This window comes from Danio rerio, chromosome 4, assembly GCF_052040795.2.
Source record: "Danio rerio strain M-AB ecotype USA chromosome 4, GRCz13ab, whole genome shotgun sequence".
NCBI lineage: Eukaryota > Metazoa > Chordata > Actinopteri > Cypriniformes > Danionidae > Danio > Danio rerio.
In genome coordinates this window covers 57,459,605-57,474,562 of record NC_141024.2, presented here as the reverse complement: position 1 = coordinate 57,474,562, position 14,958 = coordinate 57,459,605, and the positions used below count along the sequence as shown (strand labels likewise).

The 14,958-nt window shown below is 48.2% G+C and overlaps 1 protein-coding gene and 29 non-coding genes across 33 annotated transcripts in view; 29 read left to right on the top strand and 1 right to left on the bottom strand.

Annotated features, from left to right (window-relative positions):
* Positions 1-14,958, bottom strand: part of zgc:113135 — a 1,020,739-nt gene that overhangs the window by 97,209 nt on the left and 908,572 nt on the right. The gene's annotated exons all lie outside the window — the stretch shown is intronic.
* On the top strand, positions 14-120 carry LOC141384271 (U6 spliceosomal RNA). Its single transcript, XR_015484608.1, has one exon. It is a non-coding gene; the product is annotated as a U6 spliceosomal RNA (small nuclear RNA).
* LOC137494952 (U6 spliceosomal RNA) lies at positions 544-650 on the top strand. Its single transcript, XR_015484863.1, has one exon. It is a non-coding gene; the product is annotated as a U6 spliceosomal RNA (small nuclear RNA).
* LOC137494586 (U6 spliceosomal RNA) lies at positions 1,069-1,175 on the top strand. The gene has a single exon (XR_015487604.1). It is a non-coding gene; the product is annotated as a U6 spliceosomal RNA (small nuclear RNA).
* Positions 1,599-1,705, top strand: LOC141384269 (U6 spliceosomal RNA). Its single transcript, XR_015488678.1, has one exon. It is a non-coding gene; the product is annotated as a U6 spliceosomal RNA (small nuclear RNA).
* Positions 2,126-2,232, top strand: LOC137494733 (U6 spliceosomal RNA). The gene has a single exon (XR_015484808.1). It is a non-coding gene; the product is annotated as a U6 spliceosomal RNA (small nuclear RNA).
* LOC137494854 (U6 spliceosomal RNA) lies at positions 2,656-2,762 on the top strand. The gene has a single exon (XR_015484944.1). It is a non-coding gene; the product is annotated as a U6 spliceosomal RNA (small nuclear RNA).
* LOC137494732 (U6 spliceosomal RNA) lies at positions 3,186-3,292 on the top strand. The gene has a single exon (XR_015488666.1). It is a non-coding gene; the product is annotated as a U6 spliceosomal RNA (small nuclear RNA).
* On the top strand, positions 3,711-3,817 carry LOC141384180 (U6 spliceosomal RNA). Its single transcript, XR_015487591.1, has one exon. It is a non-coding gene; the product is annotated as a U6 spliceosomal RNA (small nuclear RNA).
* LOC141384268 (U6 spliceosomal RNA) lies at positions 4,241-4,347 on the top strand. The gene has a single exon (XR_015488654.1). It is a non-coding gene; the product is annotated as a U6 spliceosomal RNA (small nuclear RNA).
* Positions 4,768-4,874, top strand: LOC137495060 (U6 spliceosomal RNA). Its single transcript, XR_015484807.1, has one exon. It is a non-coding gene; the product is annotated as a U6 spliceosomal RNA (small nuclear RNA).
* Positions 5,298-5,404, top strand: LOC137494728 (U6 spliceosomal RNA). The gene has a single exon (XR_015484606.1). It is a non-coding gene; the product is annotated as a U6 spliceosomal RNA (small nuclear RNA).
* On the top strand, positions 5,828-5,934 carry LOC137494941 (U6 spliceosomal RNA). Its single transcript, XR_015488643.1, has one exon. It is a non-coding gene; the product is annotated as a U6 spliceosomal RNA (small nuclear RNA).
* On the top strand, positions 6,353-6,459 carry LOC137494727 (U6 spliceosomal RNA). The gene has a single exon (XR_015487577.1). It is a non-coding gene; the product is annotated as a U6 spliceosomal RNA (small nuclear RNA).
* On the top strand, positions 6,883-6,989 carry LOC137494726 (U6 spliceosomal RNA). The gene has a single exon (XR_015488630.1). It is a non-coding gene; the product is annotated as a U6 spliceosomal RNA (small nuclear RNA).
* Positions 7,410-7,516, top strand: LOC137494853 (U6 spliceosomal RNA). Its single transcript, XR_015484806.1, has one exon. It is a non-coding gene; the product is annotated as a U6 spliceosomal RNA (small nuclear RNA).
* Positions 7,940-8,046, top strand: LOC137494939 (U6 spliceosomal RNA). The gene has a single exon (XR_015485033.1). It is a non-coding gene; the product is annotated as a U6 spliceosomal RNA (small nuclear RNA).
* LOC137494724 (U6 spliceosomal RNA) lies at positions 8,465-8,571 on the top strand. The gene has a single exon (XR_015484605.1). It is a non-coding gene; the product is annotated as a U6 spliceosomal RNA (small nuclear RNA).
* Positions 8,995-9,101, top strand: LOC137494723 (U6 spliceosomal RNA). Its single transcript, XR_015488617.1, has one exon. It is a non-coding gene; the product is annotated as a U6 spliceosomal RNA (small nuclear RNA).
* LOC137494867 (U6 spliceosomal RNA) lies at positions 9,523-9,629 on the top strand. Its single transcript, XR_015484805.1, has one exon. It is a non-coding gene; the product is annotated as a U6 spliceosomal RNA (small nuclear RNA).
* LOC137494722 (U6 spliceosomal RNA) lies at positions 10,053-10,159 on the top strand. Its single transcript, XR_015488606.1, has one exon. It is a non-coding gene; the product is annotated as a U6 spliceosomal RNA (small nuclear RNA).
* On the top strand, positions 10,580-10,686 carry LOC137494852 (U6 spliceosomal RNA). Its single transcript, XR_015485090.1, has one exon. It is a non-coding gene; the product is annotated as a U6 spliceosomal RNA (small nuclear RNA).
* Positions 11,110-11,216, top strand: LOC137494986 (U6 spliceosomal RNA). Its single transcript, XR_015484896.1, has one exon. It is a non-coding gene; the product is annotated as a U6 spliceosomal RNA (small nuclear RNA).
* On the top strand, positions 11,640-11,746 carry LOC137494721 (U6 spliceosomal RNA). The gene has a single exon (XR_015488595.1). It is a non-coding gene; the product is annotated as a U6 spliceosomal RNA (small nuclear RNA).
* Positions 12,170-12,276, top strand: LOC141384206 (U6 spliceosomal RNA). The gene has a single exon (XR_015488584.1). It is a non-coding gene; the product is annotated as a U6 spliceosomal RNA (small nuclear RNA).
* On the top strand, positions 12,695-12,801 carry LOC141382033 (U6 spliceosomal RNA). Its single transcript, XR_015484913.1, has one exon. It is a non-coding gene; the product is annotated as a U6 spliceosomal RNA (small nuclear RNA).
* On the top strand, positions 13,222-13,328 carry LOC141382018 (U6 spliceosomal RNA). The gene has a single exon (XR_015484804.1). It is a non-coding gene; the product is annotated as a U6 spliceosomal RNA (small nuclear RNA).
* Positions 13,752-13,858, top strand: LOC141384267 (U6 spliceosomal RNA). Its single transcript, XR_015484604.1, has one exon. It is a non-coding gene; the product is annotated as a U6 spliceosomal RNA (small nuclear RNA).
* Positions 14,282-14,388, top strand: LOC141384205 (U6 spliceosomal RNA). The gene has a single exon (XR_015488573.1). It is a non-coding gene; the product is annotated as a U6 spliceosomal RNA (small nuclear RNA).
* LOC137494816 (U6 spliceosomal RNA) lies at positions 14,807-14,913 on the top strand. The gene has a single exon (XR_015487676.1). It is a non-coding gene; the product is annotated as a U6 spliceosomal RNA (small nuclear RNA).

Genomic DNA, 14,958 nt, shown 5'->3' with positions numbered 1-14,958 from the left:
TGTCCACTCGTCCGTGCTCGCTACGGTGGCACATATACTAAAATTGGATCGATACAGAGAAGATTAGCATGGCCCCTGCGAAAGGATGACACGCAAATCCGTGAAGCGCTCCATATTGCTGATTTAGTGCGTGGGTAAAAGTACAGAAATGCAATAAGACAAAAGGCTTTTCTTGATTCCAAATGGTGCATGAGGATGGGTTTAGCAAATCGTGGGAGGTGCTGCTGGGTCAACTGGAAAGTCTACATGCATGGTGAAAACGAATGTGGGATGCTTTGATCATTTGTTTTGTTGTGCAACCAATGCACTTTCAAAGCCCTTGCTTTACTGGGACTTTGCCATAGGCTATCCTGACACTCTAATTTCCCCCTGTCCATAAACTTGGTGACCTACTGCATCAATCAGTGTGCCTAGCACTGACAGGGCCAAAGCTCTGTAGTGCACGGCATACAAGTGGGAACATGGCTCTCCAGGTCCCACCACCTTGGAGGAACATTGCTGGGACTCAAGGCGTACATATGCCCTGAGCCTGACTGCTGATCTGTGCTCGCTATGGTGGCACATATACTAAAATTGGATCGATACAGAGAAGATTAGCATGGCCCCTGCGAAAGGATGACACGCAAATCCGTGAAGCGCTCCATATTGCTTTTTTAGTGCGTGGGTAAAAGTACAGAAATGAAAAAAGACAAAAGGCTTTTCACGTTTCCAAATGGTGCATGACGATGGGTTTAGCAAATCGTGGGAGGTGCTGCTGGGTCAACTGGAAAGTCTACATGCATGGTGACAACGAATGTGGGATGCTTTGATCATATGTTTTGTTGTGCTAATGCACTTCCAAAGCCCTTGCTTTAGTGGGATTGCCATAGGCTATCCTGACACTCTAAATTCCCCCCGTCCATAAACTTGGTGACCTACTGCATCAATCAGTGTGCCTAGCACTGACAGGGCCAAAGCTCTGTAGTGCACGGCATACAAGTGGGAACATGGCTCTCCAGGTCCCACCACCTTGGAGGAACATTGCTGGGACTCGAGGCGTACATATGCCCTGAGCCTGTCCACTCGTCCGTGCTCGCTACGGTGGCACATATACTAAAATTGGATCGATACAGAGAAGATTAGCATGGCCCCTGCGAAAGGATGACACGCAAATCCGTGAAGCGCTCCATATTGTTGTTTTAGTGCGTGGGTAAAAGTACAGAAATGCAAAAAGACAAAAGGCTTTTCACGATTCCAAATGGTGCATGAGGATGGGTTTAGCAAATCGTGGGAGGTGCTGCTGGGTCAACTGGAAAGTCTACATGCATGGTGAAAACGAATGTGGGATGCTTTGATCATTTGTTTTGTTGTGCAACCAATGCACTTTCAAAGCCCTTGCTTTACTGGGACTTTGCCATAGGCTATCCTGACACTCTAATTTCCCCCTGTCCATAAACTTGGTGACCTACTGCATCAATCAGTGTGCCTAGCACTGACAGGGCCAAAGCTCTGTAGTGCACGGCATACAAGTGGGAACATGGCTCTCCAGGTCCCACCACCTTGGAGGAACATTGCTGGGACTCGAGGCGTACATATGCCCTGAGCCTGACTGCTGATCTGTGCTCGCTACGGTGGCACATATACTAAAATTGGATCGATACAGAGAAGATTAGCATGGCCCCTGCGAAAGGATGACACGCAAATCCGTGAAGCGCTCCATATTGCTGTTTTAGTGCGTGGGTAAAAGTACAGAAATGAAAAAAGACAAAAGGCTTTTCACGATTCCAAATGGTGCATGAGGATGGGTTTAGCAAATCGTGGGAGGTGCTGCTGGGTCAACTGGAAAGTCTACATGCATGGTGAAAACGAATGTGGGATGCTTTGATCGTTTGTTTTGTTGTGCTAATGCACTTCCAAAGCCCTTGCTTTAGTGGGACTTTGCCATAGGCTATCCTGACACTCTAATTTCCCCCTGTCCATAAACTTGGTGACCTACTGCATCAATCAGTGTGCCTAGCACTGACAGGGCCAAAGCTCTGTAGTGCACGGCATACAAGTGGGAACATGGCTCTTCGGGTCCCACCACCTTGAAGGAACATTGCTGGGACTCGAGGCGTACATATGCCCTGAGCCTGACCGCTGGTCTGTGCTTGCTACGGTGGCACATATACTAAAATTGGATCGATACAGAGAAGATTAGCATGGCCCCTGCGAAAGGATGACACGCAAATCCGTGAAGCGCTCCATATTGCTGTTTTAGTGCGTGGGTAAAAGTACAGAAATGAAAAAAGACAAAAGGCTTTTCACGATTCCAAATGGTGCATGAGGATGGGTTTAGCAAATCGTGGGAGGTGCTGCTGGGTCAACTGGAAAGTCTACATGCATGGTGAAAACGAATGTGAGATGCTTTGATCGTTTGCTTTGTTGTGCAACCAATGCACTTCCAAAGCCCTTGCTTTACTGGGACTTTGCCATAGGCTATCCTGACACTCTAATTTCCCCCCGTCCATAAACTTGGTGACCTACTGCATCAATCAGTGTGCCTAGCACTGACAGGGCCAAAGCTCTGTAGTGCACGGCATACAAGTGGGAACATGGCTCTCCAGGTCCCACCACCTTGGAGGAACATTGCTGGGACTCGAGGCGTACATATGCCCTGAGCCTGTCCACTCGTCCGTGCTCGCTAAGGTGGCACATATACTAAAATTGGATCGATACAGAGAAGATTAGCATGGCCCCTGCGAAAGGATGACACGCAAATCCGTGAAGCGCTCCATATTGCTGATTTAGTGCGTGGGTAAAAGTACAGAAATGCAAAAAGACAAAAGGCTTTTCTCGATTCCAAATGGTGCATGAGGATGGGTTTAGCAAATCGTGGGAGGTGCTGCTGGGTCAACTGGAAAGTCTACATGCATGGTGAAAACGAATGTGGGATGCTTTGATCATTTGTTTTGTTGTGCAACCAATGCACTTTCAAAGCCCTTGCTTTACTGGGACTTTGCCATAGGCTATCCTGACACTCTAATTTCCCCCTGTCCATAAACTTGGTGACCTACTGCATCAATCAGTGTGCCTAGCACTGACAGGGCCAAAGCTCTGTAGTGCACGGCATACAAGTGGGAACATGGCTCTCCAGGTCCCACCACCTTGGAGGAACATTGCTGGGACTCAAGGCGTACATATGCCCTGAGCCTGACTGCTGATCTGTGCTCGCTACGGTGGCACATATACTAAAATTGGATCGATACAGAGAAGATTAGCATGGCCCCTGCGAAAGGATGACACGCAAATCCGTGAAGCGCTCCATATTGCTTTTTTAGTGCGTGGGTAAAAGTACAGAAATGAAAAAAGACAAAAGGCTTTTCACGTTTCCAAATGGTGCATGACGATGGGTTTAGCAAATCGTGGGAGGTGCTGCTGGGTCAACTGGAAAGTCTACATGCATGGTGACAACGAATGTGGGATGCTTTGATCATATGTTTTGTTGTGCTAATGCACTTCCAAAGCCCTTGCTTTAGTGGGATTGCCATAGGCTATCCTGACACTCTAAATTCCCCCCGTCCATAAACTTGGTGACCTACTGCATCAATCAGTGTGCCTAGCACTGACAGGGCCAAAGCTCTGTAGTGCACGGCATACAAGTGGGAACATGGCTCTCCAGGTCCCACCACCTTGGAGGAACATTGCTGGGACTCGAGGCGTACATATGCCCTGAGCCTGTCCACTCGTCCGTGCTCGCTACGGTGGCACATATACTAAAATTGGATCGATACAGAGAAGATTAGCATGGCCCCTGCGAAAGGATGACACGCAAATCCGTGAAGCGCTCCATATTGTTGTTTTAGTGCGTGGGTAAAAGTACAGAAATGCAAAAAGACAAAAGGCTTTTCACGATTCCAAATGGTGCATGAGGATGGGTTTAGCAAATCGTGGGAGGTGCTGCTGGGTCAACTGGAAAGTCTACATGCATGGTGAAAACGAATGTGGGATGCTTTGATCATTTGTTTTGTTGTGCAACCAATGCACTTTCAAAGCCCTTGCTTTACTGGGACTTTGCCATAGGCTATCCTGACACTCTAATTTCCCCCTGTCCATAAACTTGGTGACCTACTGCATCAATCAGTGTGCCTAGCACTGACAGGGCCAAAGCTCTGTAGTGCACGGCATACAAGTGGGAACATGGCTCTCCAGGTCCCACCACCTTGGAGGAACATTGCTGGGACTCGAGGCGTACATATGCCCTGAGCCTGACTGCTGATCTGTGCTCGCTACGGTGGCACATATACTAAAATTGGATCGATACAGAGAAGATTAGCATGGCCCCTGCGAAAGGATGACACGCAAATCCGTGAAGCGCTCCATATTGCTGTTTTAGTGCGTGGGTAAAAGTACAGAAATGAAAAAAGACAAAAGGCTTTTCACGATTCCAAATGGTGCATGAGGATGGGTTTAGCAAATCGTGGGAGGTGCTGCTGGGTCAACTGGAAAGTCTACATGCATGGTGAAAACGAATGTGGGATGCTTTGATCGTTTGTTTTGTTGTGCTAATGCACTTCCAAAGCCCTTGCTTTAGTGGGACTTTGCCATAGGCTATCCTGACACTCTAATTTCCCCCTGTCCATAAACTTGGTGACCTACTGCATCAATCAGTGTGCCTAGCACTGACAGGGCCAAAGCTCTGTAGTGCACGGCATACAAGTGGGAACATGGCTCTTCGGGTCCCACCACCTTGAAGGAACATTGCTGGGACTCGAGGCGTACATATGCCCTGAGCCTGACCGCTGGTCTGTGCTTGCTACGGTGGCACATATACTAAAATTGGATCGATACAGAGAAGATTAGCATGGCCCCTGCGAAAGGATGACACGCAAATCCGTGAAGCGCTCCATATTGCTGTTTTAGTGCGTGGGTAAAAGTACAGAAATGAAAAAAGACAAAAGGCTTTTCACGATTCCAAATGGTGCATGAGGATGGGTTTAGCAAATCGTGGGAGGTGCTGCTGGGTCAACTGGAAAGTCTACATGCATGGTGAAAACGAATGTGAGATGCTTTGATCGTTTGCTTTGTTGTGCAACCAATGCACTTCCAAAGCCCTTGCTTTACTGGGACTTTGCCATAGGCTATCCTGACACTCTAATTTCCCCCCGTCCATAAACTTGGTGACCTACTGCATCAATCAGTGTGCCTAGCACTGACAGGGCCAAAGCTCTGTAGTGCACGGCATACAAGTGGGAACATGGCTCTCCAGGTCCCACCACCTTGGAGGAACATTGCTGGGACTCGAGGCGTACATATGCCCTGAGCCTGTCCACTCGTCCGTGCTCGCTACGGTGGCACATATACTAAAATTGGATCGATACAGAGAAGATTAGCATGGCCCCTGCGAAAGGATGACACGCAAATCCGTGAAGCGCTCCATATTGCTGATTTAGTGCGTGGGTAAAAGTACAGAAATGCAAAAAGACAAAAGGCTTTTCTCGATTCCAAATGGTGCATGAGGATGGGTTTAGCAAATCGTGGGAGGTGCTGCTGGGTCAACTGGAAAGTCTACATGCATGGTGAAAACGAATGTGGGATGCTTTGATCATTTGTTTTGTTGTGCAACCAATGCACTTTCAAAGCCCTTGCTTTACTGGGACTTTGCCATAGGCTATCCTGACACTCTAATTTCCCCCTGTCCATAAACTTGGTGACCTACTGCATCAATCAGTGTGCCTAGCACTGACAGGGCCAAAGCTCTGTAGTGCACGGCATACAAGTGGGAACATGGCTCTCCAGGTCCCACCACCTTGGAGGAACATTGCTGGGACTCAAGGCGTACATATGCCCTGAGCCTGACTGCTGATCTGTGCTCGCTACGGTGGCACATATACTAAAATTGGATCGATACAGAGAAGATTAGCATGGCCCCTGCGAAAGGATGACACGCAAATCCGTGAAGCGCTCCATATTGCTTTTTTAGTGCGTGGGTAAAAGTACAGAAATGAAAAAAGACAAAAGGCTTTTCACGTTTCCAAATGGTGCATGACGATGGGTTTAGCAAATCGTGGGAGGTGCTGCTGGGTCAACTGGAAAGTCTACATGCATGGTGACAACGAATGTGGGATGCTTTGATCATATGTTTTGTTGTGCTAATGCACTTCCAAAGCCCTTGCTTTAGTGGGATTGCCATAGGCTATCCTGACACTCTAAATTCCCCCCGTCCATAAACTTGGTGACCTACTGCATCAATCAGTGTGCCTAGCACTGACAGGGCCAAAGCTCTGTAGTGCACGGCATACAAGTGGGAACATGGCTCTCCAGGTCCCACCACCTTGGAGGAACATTGCTGGGACTCGAGGCGTACATATGCCCTGAGCCTGTCCACTCGTCCGTGCTCGCTACGGTGGCACATATACTAAAATTGGATCGATACAGAGAAGATTAGCATGGCCCCTGCGAAAGGATGACACGCAAATCCGTGAAGCGCTCCATATTGTTGTTTTAGTGCGTGGGTAAAAGTACAGAAATGCAAAAAGACAAAAGGCTTTTCACGATTCCAAATGGTGCATGAGGATGGGTTTAGCAAATCGTGGGAGGTGCTGCTGGGTCAACTGGAAAGTCTACATGCATGGTGAAAACGAATGTGGGATGCTTTGATCATTTGTTTTGTTGTGCAACCAATGCACTTTCAAAGCCCTTGCTTTACTGGGACTTTGCCATAGGCTATCCTGACACTCTAATTTCCCCCTGTCCATAAACTTGGTGACCTACTGCATCAATCAGTGTGCCTAGCACTGACAGGGCCAAAGCTCTGTAGTGCACGGCATACAAGTGGGAACATGGCTCTCCAGGTCCCACCACCTTGGAGGAACATTGCTGGGACTCGAGGCGTACATATGCCCTGAGCCTGACTGCTGATCTGTGCTCGCTACGGTGGCACATATACTAAAATTGGATCGATACAGAGAAGATTAGCATGGCCCCTGCGAAAGGATGACACGCAAATCCGTGAAGCGCTCCATATTGCTGTTTTAGTGCGTGGGTAAAAGTACAGAAATGAAAAAAGACAAAAGGCTTTTCACGATTCCAAATGGTGCATGAGGATGGGTTTAGCAAATCGTGGGAGGTGCTGCTGGGTCAACTGGAAAGTCTACATGCATGGTGAAAACGAATGTGGGATGCTTTGATCGTTTGTTTTGTTGTGCTAATGCACTTCCAAAGCCCTTGCTTTAGTGGGACTTTGCCATAGGCTATCCTGACACTCTAATTTCCCCCTGTCCATAAACTTGGTGACCTACTGCATCAATCTGTGTGCCTAGCACTGACAGGGCCAAAGCTCTGTAGTGCACGGCATACAAGTGGGAACATGGCTCTTCGGGTCCCACCACCTTGGAGGAACATTGCTGGGACTCGAGGCGTACATATGCCCTGAGCCTGACCACTGGTCTGTGCTTGCTACGGTGGCACATATACTAAAATTGGATCGATACAGAGAAGATTAGCATGGCCCCTGCGAAAGGATGACACGCAAATCCGTGAAGCGCTCCATATTGCTGTTTTAGTGCGTGGGTAAAAGTACAGAAATGAAAAAAGACAAAAGGCTTTTCACGATTCCAAATGGTGCATGAGGATGGGTTTAGCAAATCGTGGGAGGTGCTGCTGGGTCAACTGGAAAGTCTACATGCATGGTGAAAACGAATGTGGGATGCTTTGATCGTTTGCTTTGTTGTGCAACCAATGCACTTCCAAAGCCCTTGCTTTACTGGGACTTTGCCATAGGCTATCCTGACACTCTAATTTCCCCCTGTCCATAAACTTGGTGACCTACTGCATCAATCAGTGTGCCTAGCACTGACAGGGCCAAAGCTCTGTAGTGCACGGCATACAAGTGGGAACATGGCTCTCCAGGTCCCACCACCTTGGAGGAACATTGCTGGGACTCGAGGCGTACATATGCCCTGAGCCTGTCCACTCGTCCGTGCTCGCTACGGTGGCACATATACTAAAATTGGATCGATACAGAGAAGATTAGCATGGCCCCTGAGAAAGGATGACACGCAAATCCGTGAAGCGCTCCATATTGCTTTTTTAATGCGTGGGTAAAAGTACAGAAATGAAAAAAGACAAAAGGCTTTTCACGTTTCCAAATGGTGCATGAGGATGGGTTTAGCAAATCGTGGGAGGTGCTGCTGGGTCAACTGGAAAGTCTACATGCATGGTGACAACGAATGTGGGATGCTTTGATCATATGTTTTGTTGTGCTAATGCACTTCCAAAGCCCTTGCTTTAGTGGGATTGCCATAGGCTATCCTGACACTCTAAATTCCCCCCGTCCATAAACTTGGTGACCTACTGCATCAATCAGTGTGCCTAGCACTGACAGGGCCAAAGCTCTGTAGTGCACGGCATACAAGTGGGAACATGGCTCTCCAGGTCCCACCACCTTGGAGGAACATTGCTGGGACTCGAGGCGTACATATGCCCTGAGCCTGTCCACTCGTCCGTGCTCGCTACGGTGGCACATATACTAAAATTGGATCGATACAGAGAAGATTAGCATGGCCCCTGCGAAAGGATGACACGCAAATCCGTGAAGCGCTCCATATTGCTGTTTTAGTGCGTGGGTAAAAGTACAGAAATGCAAAAAGACAAAAGGCTTTTCACGATTCCAAATGGTGCATGAGGATGGGTTTAGCAAATCGTGGGAGGTGCTGCTGGGTCAACTGGAAAGTCTACATGCATGGTGAAAACGAATGTGGGATGCTTTGATCATTTGTTTTGTTGTGCAACCAATGCACTTTCAAAGCCCTTGCTTTACTGGGACTTTGCCATAGGCTATCCTGACACTCTAATTTCCCCCTGTCCATAAACTTGGTGACCTACTGCATCAATCAGTGTGCCTAGCACTGACAGGGCCAAAGCTCTGTAGTGCACGGCATACAAGTGGGAACATGGCTCTCCAGGTCCCACCACCTTGGAGGAACATTGCTGGGACTCGAGGCGTACATATGCCCTGAGCCTGACTGCTGATCTGTGCTCGCTACGGTGGCACATATACTAAAATTGGATCGATACAGAGAAGATTAGCATGGCCCCTGCGAAAGGATGACACGCAAATCCGTGAAGCGCTCCATATTGCTGTTTTAGTGCGTGGGTAAAAGTACAGAAATGAAAAAAGACAAAAGGCTTTTTTACGATTCCAAATGGTGCATGAGGATGGGTTTAGCAAATCGTGGGAGGTGCTGCTGGGTCAACTGGAAAGTCTACATGCATGGTGAAAACGAATGTGGGATGCTTTGATCGTTTGTTTTGTTGTGCTAATGCACTTCCAAAGCCCTTGCTTTAGTGGGACTTTGCCATAGGCTATCCTGACACTCTAATTTCCCCCTGTCCATAAACTTGGTGACCTACTGCATCAATCAGTGTGCCTAGCACTGACAGGGCCAAAGCTCTGTAGTGCACGGCATACAAGTGGGAACATGGCTCTTCGGGTCCCACCACCTTGAAGGAACATTGCTGGGACTCGAGGCGTACATATGCCCTGAGCCTGACCGCTGGTCTGTGCTTGCTACGGTGGCACATATACTAAAATTGGATCGATACAGAGAAGATTAGCATGGCCCCTGCGAAAGGATGACACGCAAATCCGTGAAGCGCTCCATATTGCTGTTTTAGTGCGTGGGTAAAAGTACAGAAATGCAAAAAGACAAAAGGCTTTTCACGATTCCAAATGGTGCATGAGGATGGGTTTAGCAAATCGTGGGAGGTGCTGCTCGGTCAACTGGAAAGTCTACATGCATGGTGAAAACGAATGTGGTATGCTTTGATCATTTGTTTTGTTGTGCAACCAATGCACTTCCAAAGCCCTTGCTTTACTGGGACTTTGCCATAGGCTATCCTGACACTCTAATTTCCCCCTGTCCATAAACTTGGTGACCTACTGCATCAATCAGTGTGCCTAGCACTGACAGGGCCAAAGCTCTGTAGTGCACGGCATACAAGTGGGAACATGGCTCTCCAGGTCCCACCACCTTGGAGGAACATTGCTGGGACTCGAGGCGTACATATGCCCTGAGCCTGACTGCTGATCTGTGCTCGCTACGGTGGCACATATACTAAAATTGGATCGATACAGAGAAGATTAGCATGGCCCCTGCGAAAGGATGACACGCAAATCCGTGAAGCGCTCCATATTGCTGTTTTAGTGCGTGGGTAAAAGTACAGAAATGCAAAAAGACAAAAGGCTTTTCACGATTCCAAATGGTGCATGAGGATGGGTTTAGCAAATCGTGGGAGGTGCTGCTGGGTCAACTGGAAAGTCTACATGCATGGTGAAAACGAATGTGGGATGCTTTGATCGTTTGTTTTGTTGTGATAATGCACTTCCAAAGCCCTTGCTTTAGTGGGACTTTGCCATAGGCTATCCTGACACTCTAATTTCCCCCTGTCCATAAACTTGGTGACCTACTGCATCAATCAGTGTGCCTAGCACTGACAGGGCCAAAGCTCTGTAGTGCACGGCATACAAGTGGGAACATGGCTCTTCGGGTCCCACCACCTTGAAGGAACATTGCTGGGACTCGAGGCGTACATATGCCCTGAGCCTGACCGCTGGTCTGTGCTTGCTACGGTGGCACATATACTAAAATTGGATCGATACAGAGAAGATTAGCATGGCCCCCGCGAAAGGATGACACGCAAATCCGTGAAGCGCTCCATATTGCTGTTTTAGTGCGTGGGTAAAAGTACAGAAATGAAAAAAGACAAAAGGCTTTTCACGATTCCAAATGGTGCATGAGGATGGGTTTAGCAAATCGTGGGAGGTGCTGCTGGGTCAACTGGAAAGTCTACATGCATGGTGAAAACGAATGTGAGATGCTTTGATCGTTTGCTTTGTTGTGCAACCAATGCACTTCCAAAGCCCTTGCTTTACTGGGACTTTGCCATAGGCTATCCTGACACTCTAATTTCCCCCCGTCCATAAACTTGGTGACCTACTGCATCAATCAGTGTGCCTAGCACTGACAGGGCCAAAGCTCTGTAGTGCACGGCATACAAGTGGGAACATGGCTCTCCAGGTCCCACCACCTTGGAGGAACATTGCTGGGACTCGAGGCGTACATATGCCCTGAGCCTGTCTACTCGTCTGTGCTCGCTACGGTGGCACATATACTAAAATTGGATCGATACAGAGAAGATTAGCATGGCCCCTGCGAAAGGATGACACGCAAATCCATGAAGCGCTCCATATTGCTGATTTAGTGCGTGGGTAAAAGTACAGAAATGCAAAAAGACAAAAGGCTTTTCACGATTCCAAATGGTGCATGAGGATGGGTTTAGCAAATCGTGGGAGGTGCTGCTGGGTCAACTGGAAAGTCTACATGCATGGTGAAAACGAATGTGGGATGCTTAGATCATTTGTTTTGTTGTGCAACCAATGCACTTTCAAAGCCCTTGCTTTACTGGGACTTTGCCATAGGCTATCCTGACACTCTAATTTCCCCCTGTCCATAAACTTGGTGACCTACTGCATCAATCAGTGTGCCTAGCACTGACAGGGCCAAAGCTCTGTAGTGCACGGCATACAAGTGGGAATATGGCTCTCCAGGTCCCACCACCTTGGAGGAACATTGCTGGGACTCGAGGCGTACATATGCCCTGAGCCTGACTGCTGATCTGTGCTCGCTACGGTGGCACATATACTAAAATTGGATCGATACAGAGAAGATTAGCATGGCCCCTGCGAAAGGATGACACGCAAATCCGTGAAGCGCTCCATATTGCTTTTTTAGTGCGTGGGTAAAAGTACAGAAATGCAAAAAGACAAAAGGCTTTTCACGATTCCAAATGGTGCATGAGGATGGGTTTAGCAAATCGTGGGAGGTGCTGCTGGGTCAACTGGAAAGTCTACATGCATGGTGAAAACGAATGTGGGATGCTTTGATCGTTTGCTTTGTTGTGCAACCAATGCACTTCCAAAGCCCTTGCTTTAGTGGGACTTTGCCATAGGCTATCCTGACACTCTAATTTCCCCCTGTCCATAAACTTGGTGACCTACTGCATCAATCTGTGTGCCTAGCACTGACAGGGCCAAAGCTCTGTAGTGCACGGCATACAAGTGGGAACATGGCTCTCCAGGTCCCACCACCTTGGAGGAACATTGCTGGGACTCAAGGCGTACATATGCCCTGAGCCTGACTGCTGATCTGTGCTCGCTACGGTGGCACATATACTAAAATTGGATCGATACAGAGAAGATTAGCATGGCCCCTGCGAAAGGATGACACGCAAATCCGTGAAGCGCTCCATATTGCTTTTTTAGTGCGTGGGTAAAAGTACAGAAATGAAAAAAGACAAAAGGCTTTTCACGTTTCCAAATGGTGCATGACGATGGGTTTAGCAAATCGTGGGAGGTGCTGCTGGGTCAACTGGAAAGTCTACATGCATGGTGACAACGAATGTGGGATGCTTTGATCATATGTTTTGTTGTGCTAATGCACTTCCAAAGCCCTTGCTTTAGTGGGATTGCCATAGGCTATCCTGACACTCTAAATTCCCCCCGTCCATAAACTTGGTGACCTACTGCATCAATCAGTGTGCCTAGCACTGACAGGGCCAAAGCTCTGTAGTGCACGGCATACAAGTGGGAACATGGCTCTCCAGGTCCCACCACCTTGGAGGAACATTGCTGGGACTCGAGGCGTACATATGCCCTGAGCCTGTCCACTCGTCCGTGCTCGCTACGGTGGCACATATACTAAAATTGGATCGATACAGAGAAGATTAGCATGGCCCCTGCGAAAGGGTGACACGCAAATCCGTGAAGCGCTCCATATTGTTGTTTTAGTGCGTGGGTAAAAGTACAGAAATGAAAAAAGACAAAAGGCTTTTCACGATTCCAAATGGTGCATGAGGATGGGTTTAGCAAATCGTGGGAGGTGCTGCTGGGTCAACTGGAAAGTCTACATGCATGGTGAAAACGAATGTGGGATGCTTTGATCGTTTGTTTTGTTGTGCTAATGCACTTCCAAAGCCCTTGCTTTAGTGGGACTTTGCCATAGGCTATCCTGACACTCTAATTTCCCCCTGTCCATAAACTTGGTGACCTACTGCATCAATCAGTGTGCCTAGCACTGACAGGGCCAAAGCTCTGTAGTGCACGGCATACAAGTGGGAACATGGCTCTTCGGGTCCCACCACCTTGAAGGAACATTGCTGGGACTCGAGGCGTACATATGCCCTGAGCCTGACCGCTGGTCTGTGCTTGCTACGGTGGCACATATACTAAAATTGGATCGATACAGAGAAGATTAGCATGGCCCCTGCGAAAGGATGACACGCAAATCCGTGAAGCGCTCCATATTGCTGTTTTAGTGCGTGGGTAAAAGTACAGAAATGAAAAAAGACAAAAGGCTTTTCACGATTCCAAATGGTGCATGAGGATGGGTTTAGCAAATCGTGGGAGGTGCTGCTGGGTCAACTGGAAAGTCTACATGCATGGTGAAAACGAATGTGAGATGCTTTGATCGTTTGCTTTGTTGTGCAACCAATGCACTTCCAAAGCCCTTGCTTTAGTGGGACTTTGCCATAGGCTATCCTGACACTCTAATTTCCCCCCGTCCATAAACTTGGTGACCTACTGCATCAATCAGTGTGCCTAGCACTGACAGGGCCAAAGCTCTGTAGTGCACGGCATACAAGTGGGAACATGGCTCTCCAGGTCCCACCACCTTGGAGGAACATTGCTGGGACTCGAGGCGTACATATGCCCTGAGCCTGTCCACTCGTCCGTGCTCGCTACGGTGGCACATATACTAAAATTGGATCGATACAGAGAAGATTAGCATGGCCCCTGCGAAAGGATGACACGCAAATCCGTGAAGCGCTCCATATTGCTGATTTAGTGCGTGGGTAAAAGTACAGAAATGCAAAAAGACAAAAGGCTTTTCTCGATTCCAAATGGTGCATGAGGATGGGTTTAGCAAATCGTGGGAGGTGCTGCTGGGTCAACTGGAAAGTCTACATGCATGGTGAAAACGAATGTGGGATGCTTTGATCATTTGTTTTGTTGTGCAACCAATGCACTTTCAAAGCCCTTGCTTTACTGGGACTTTGCCATAGGCTATCCTGACACTCTAATTTCCCCCTGTCCATAAACTTGGTGACCTACTGCATCAATCAGTGTGCCTAGCACTGACAGGGCCAAAGCTCTGTAGTGCACGGCATACAAGTGGGAACATGGCTCTCCAGGTCCCACCACCTTGGAGGAACATTGCTGGGACTCAAGGCGTACATATGCCCTGAGCCTGACTGCTGATCTGTGCTCGCTACGGTGGCACATATACTAAAATTGGATCGATACAGAGAAGATTAGCATGGCCCCTGCGAAAGGATGACACGCAAATCCGTGAAGCGCTCCATATTGCTTTTTTAGTGCGTGGGTAAAAGTACAGAAATGAAAAAAGACAAAAGGCTTTTCACGTTTCCAAATGGTGCATGACGATGGGTTTAGCAAATCGTGGGAGGTGCTGCTGGGTCAACTGGAAAGTCTACATGCATGGTGACAACGAATGTGGGATGCTTTGATCATATGTTTTGTTGTGCTAATGCACTTCCAAAGCCCTTGCTTTAGTGGGATTGCCATAGGCTATCCTGACACTCTAAATTCCCCCCGTCCATAAACTTGGTGACCTACTGCATCAATCAGTGTGCCTAGCACTGACAGGGCCAAAGCTCTGTAGTGCACGGCATACAAGTGGGAACATGGCTCTCCAGGTCCCACCACCTTGGAGGAACATTGCTGGGACTCGAGGCGTACATATGCCCTGAGCCTGTCCACTCGTCCGTGCTCGCTACAGTGGCACATATACTAAAATTGGATCGATACAGAGAAGATTAGCATGGCCCCTGCGAAAGGATGACACGCAAATCCGTGAAGCGCTCCATATTGTTGTTTTAGTGCGTGGGTAAAAGTACAGAAATGCAAAAAGACAAAAG